Source organism: Echinops telfairi, unplaced genomic scaffold, assembly GCF_000313985.2.
Source record: "Echinops telfairi isolate 266 unplaced genomic scaffold, ASM31398v2 ScPeMD7_7469;HRSCAF=8507_0, whole genome shotgun sequence".
Taxonomy (NCBI): Eukaryota; Metazoa; Chordata; class Mammalia; order Afrosoricida; family Tenrecidae; genus Echinops; species Echinops telfairi.
Window position 1 is genome coordinate 36,647,093 of NW_022111372.1, and position 5,575 is coordinate 36,652,667.

Below are 5,575 nucleotides of genomic sequence, written 5' to 3' on the forward strand. Positions count from 1 at the left end.
ATCCAGTGGTGGTGGAGGCATCTCAGCGCTGGTGTGGGTCTTCACGTGGCTTCTCCAGCTCCAGGGCTCTGGCTCCATGAATGTAACTCCACCTGGCTTGTCAACAGGAATGTCTCGCAGCAAGTGAGTGCGTGTCTGGCCTCCAGTGAGTTATTTATCTTCATTTGCGCCTCCTACATGAGGCCATCAAGCTGTAACCTGATTGACAGGCTAAATTCCACCCCTTCACGCTTAATAGTCTCAAGTTGACACCAGATTATGTAACTACCACGAGGGGACTGAAAATCCCATGGCTTGGGTCAGGCACACCTTCGTGCTCAAAGTAACATCCTTGCTTTTCACCACTTTAAAGAGGTCTCGTGCAGCAGAGTCACCCAGTGCCACACATTGTTTGACCTCTTGGCTGTTGCCTCCGTGAGCATTGTTGTTGCTAGCTGCCATCAAGTTAGCCCCTGATTCTTGGGGAGTCCATTCACAAGGAAATCGAACTGTGCCCGGTCCTAGGCCATTCTTCCAATAGGTTGTAAATCAGATCATTGGGATTCACAGGGTTTTCACTGGCTGGTTTTCAAGAGTAGATTTCCAGGCCTTTCTTCCTAGTCTCTGCTGAAACTTGTTTAGCGTCATAGCAACATGCAACCCCTCCATGGGCCGCGAGATGGATCGAGGGCCATGTTGTTGGTGTTGTTAGGTGCCACGGAATTGTTTCTGACCCATAGTGACCTTATGCAAACAGAAGCAAACACTGCATGGCTCTGCACCATCCTCACCTGTGTTCCTATGCCCGACTCCCTGGTTGCAGCCAGGGTGTCAATCCATCTTGCTGAGAGCCTTCTTCTCTTTCGCTGTCCCTCCATTTCACCAAGCGCGATGTCCTTCTCCGGGGACCGGTCTCCCCTGACAGTGTGTCCACAGTGTGGGAGAAGCAGTCTTGCCACCCTTGCCTCAACCTTGTGAAGATCGCGCAGGGCCGGGTGATGCCTTGTTCTGTTGGGCTTAGGCTCGCTAGGGGTGGGGAACGACCCGACAGCACCGAGCAACAAGTCTTAGCCAATTCATCAGTGACATTCCAGCTGTTTTCCTACCGGACATTAGGATTTTTACTCCAGGATGCCTCCCGCCTCCCACATTTCCAGGGTCAAGTCTCTGCATGGCTGTGCAGGGGTCAAAATGACTATGCATTGACTGGGGCTTCCACGTGGAAGGCGTGCGTTCTTACGACTGAGCCTCCATCGGCCCTGACGAAGATCTCAGTTCTGAACGAATTCACAGAGCTGACGGGGCAGCCCAGTCACACTCTCTAATGCTAGAAAGGCAATCATGGCAGTCGAAGAGGAGGCACACCGGCTGATTTTCAGGCTGCCGAGCACAAGCTGACCCAGAACGAAGCGGACTGTGGCCCCGAAGGCACAGGACTGAAGGGTATTTGAATTTTCCTGGTGTCCTGCTATGCAAACTAAAACATACCAGGCCCTTGTGCCTGGCTTGATAACCCCTTTGAACCTGTGGCGAGAATTCACGACGGATGAGCAGGGCTGGAAGAGGGCGGGCATTTTATTCTGCACAGCTCCTCCACGACTCCCCCTGCCCATTCTCCTTTTGTTGTTGTTTATTTTCCAGATTGTCTTTTTTTTTTAAGTCCTTCAAAGAAGTATAATTTAAATAATAGCTTTTTTATTCTTTTTTTTCCAGATTGTCTTTTTAACGAAGCCCGACTCATCCGTTTTTTCTGTTTATGGATTGTGCTTTTGGTGTTGTATTTGAAATGAGTTGGCTCCGACTCATCGTGATTCTGCACACACCAGATTAAAACCCTGCCCGTCCGGACCATCCGCACAATTCTTCTGATATTCGAGCCCAGAGGCCTTCCTCATTTCCTCTGCCCCTTGACTTTTCCAAGCATGACATTCTTCTCCAGGGGCTTGTCTGTCCTGACAACATGTCCAAAAGACATGCCACAAAGTCTCCCCGTTCTTGCCGCTAAGGAAAATGCTGGTTGTATCTCTTCCAAGACAGAATGGTTTCTTCTTTCGGCCGCCCGTGGTACTTTCAATATTCTTTGCCAGCACCATCATTCATAATATGTTGGTTCTTCTGAGGGCGTCCTTATTCAACGTCCAACTTTCACATGCATAGGAGGCAATTGAAAATACCATGATTTGAGTCAGGCACACTTTAATCCTCAAAGGAACATCCTTGCTTTTCAACACTTTAAAGCGGTCTTGGAGGCAGATTTACTTAATGCAAAGTGCCATTTGATCTCTTGATTGCTGTTCCAGGAGCATTGATTGTGGATCCAAACAAGACGAAATCCTTGAAACTTCAATCTTTTCTCCAATTAGTACGATGTTATCAATTGGTCCAGTTGTGAGGATTTTTTTCCTTTGGTCTTCTTTACATTGAGTCGTAATCAAGGCCACAATCCTTGATCTTCATCAGCAAGTGCTTCACGTCCTCACTTTCAGCAAGCAAGGGTGTGTCATCTGCAGGTCCCACGTTGTTCATAAGCCTTCCTCCAACCCTGATGTATCATTCTTCTTCAGATAAGTCAGATTCTCTGAGTTTGATCAGCGCACAGATTGACTATGTGTGGTGAGAGGACACAACTCTAATGCACACCTTTCCTGATTTTAAGTCATGCAGAATTTTCTTGTGCTGTTCCCACAACTGCCTCTTGATCCAGGTACAGGTTCCAAGTCACTACAGGTTCCGAGTCACCATGGCAAAGTGTTCTGAACTTCCCGTTCTTCTTAGGCGATCCATAGTTTGTTATGATCCACACAGTCAAATGCTTTGGCATTGTCAACAAAACACAAGTAAAGATCAGGAAAACGTGTGGTTTATTATGCTAGGAATGGTCTTCTCTGCTTTCAGCCAACATCTATCTGACATCAGCAAGGATATCCCTTGTTCCATGTCCTCTTCTGAATTCCTCCTGAACCTCTGGCTGATCTCTGTCAATGTACTGCTGCTACTCTTGGAGGATCTTCAGCAAAATTTACTGGCCCTGTGATATTAATGATGTTGTTCTCTATAGTTTGAGCATTCTGTTGGGTCACCTTTTTTTGGAATGGGTACAAATAGGGCTCTTTTTCAGTCAGTTGGACAAGTACTTGTCTCCCAAATTTCTTGACATACATGAGTGAGTTCATCCAGTGCTTTATTAGCTTGTTGAAACATTTTAATTGGTGTGCCATCAATTCTTGGAGCCTTTTTTTTTTTTTTTTGGCTAATGCTTCCTGTGCTGCTTGATATCTTCCTTCAGCACCATTGGTTTTTGTTCATATGCTGCCTCTCAAAATGGTTGAATGTTGACTAGTCCCTTTTGATACAGCTACTGTGTATTCTTTACATCTTCTTTGGATAATTCCTGCATTATTCAGTGTTTTTCTCATAGAATCTTTCAACGTTGCAACTCGAAGCTTGAATTTTTCCTGTGTTCTTTCAGATTAAGATATGGCGTGTTCTTCCTTTTTGCTTCTCTAACTCTTGGTGTTTGCATATTTCATGATAATATTGGACTCCGTCTTCTCGAGCTGCCCTTGAGAAGCTTCTGTTCAGCTCCTTGCTTCACCCTTCCTTCCGTGTGCCGCAGCCGCTCGGTGATTCAGAGTGACTTTCAGAGTTTCTCTAACCGACACTTTGATCTTTTCTCCCTTTCCTGTCTTTTTGAACCCTTTGCTTTCTCCTGGAATGACGTTCCTCTCACAGCTCCTCAGGCCTCCGGTCACCAGTGTTCAGTGTGTCCAAGCTCTCCGTCGGATGTTCTCAAATCCTTGTCGGATAGACTCAAGGTTGTATTTGGGCTCTTGTGGACTTGTTTCAGTTTTCTTCAACTTCCGCCTGAACTTACATGTGAGCAAATGGTAGTCTGTCTCACAGTCAGCCCCTGGCCTGGTTGGACTGATGATATGGAGCTTCTCCATGGTCTCTTCCCACAGCTGGAGTCAATTTGATTTCTGTGTCTTCCATCTGGAGAAGTTCATGTGTATAATTAACCTTTGTGTTGCTGCAAAATGGTATTTGCGATGAACAAGTGGTTGGTCTGGCAAAATTCTATCGTGCGATCTCTAGGTTCATTTCTATCACAAAGCCACATTTTCCAGCTACTATGTTATCTGTTTCCAACTTTTGCATTCCAATCACCAACAATTATCCATGCACCTTGATTGCACGTTTGTTTGAGCAAGTTCAGCCTGATGACATTGGTAGAATTTGTCAATTTCTTCACCAGTAGCCTAGTGCTTGGTGCATAAATTTGATTAAAATTGTATTGATTGGAGTTCCTCAAATCTGATAGCTGTAATCCTATCACAGATAATATTGTACTTTAAGATAGATCTTGAAATGTCCATTTTGAAAATGAGTGCAATGCCATTACTTTTGAATCCGCCATTCCCAGCATAATAAACCACATGTTTTCCTGATTCAGAAAGACTGATACACAGCCATTGCAGCTCACTAAAGCTTAGGATTTAGATCTTTATGCATTCCATCACATTTTTGATGTCTTCTGATATTCCTAGATTTATATTTCATATTTTCCAAGGTCCAATTATTAGTACATTTTTGCAGCTGTTTCTTCTCAGTTTGAATTGTTCCCCATCAGCAAATGAAGGCCACAAAGGCCTGACTCCATGGACGTCATTGTGGTGGACTCTACGTCGAGAAGGAAGCACTCCCTCAGTCATATTGTGAGCGCCTTCTGACCTGCGGGGCTCCTCTGCTGGCACTGCCCCTGACCTGGTTCTGTTTCTAGCCACTAGGCCTTCAGTGTCTGACAGTGTTTCTGTTCTGTGCACAAGGTTTTTATTTGCTATTTCCTCCACAATGGGCAGCCGATTCTTTCTTCGTCGTTTGTTCTTACTCTAGACCAGCAATTATCAACCTGTGGGTTGTGACCTCTTTGGGAGTCGAATGACCCTTTCACAGGGGTCACCCGATTCATCACAGTAGCAAAATGACAGTGATGACGTAGCAACAAAAATCATGTTATGGTTGGGGGTCACCACCACATGAGGAACTGTATGAAAGGGTCTTGGCAGTAGGAAGGTTGAGAACCACTGAAACCTGTTCACTGTGGGTGACTCTTCCGGCATCTGAAACACCAGTGACATAGCTTTGAGCATCACAGCAATACACCAGCTGCCACAGTGGGACAAACTGACAGACAAGTGGTGGCTATTTCACTAAGCATGATAAATTTAGCTACCAAAAAAGTGCATTTAATATTTGGAGACCGTCCCCAGGCCCCTGCTGGGAGTTTATGATGTCTGTGTGCTCTCTTGTGCCCCAAACTTCCCATGGAACTCTTTGGGCCTGGGTCACAAGAGGCCCAGGGGTCCCTTTCCTGAGTGAAGGAGGAGAAATGAGCAGTGCAAGTCCACATTCATAGGTCAGCCGACGGGTGGGACACTCCGCAGTCTTGTGTCTCAATTCAGCAGCCATGCAGAGGGTCGGAAACTCAAAGAGAGGGCTGTAGCAAAGTCTTGGGGTAGAACTTCTCCAGGAAATTTCACTTGTTTCTCTGAAGGCATTCAGCTGATTCGATGAGGCCCACCCACATTGCAATCAA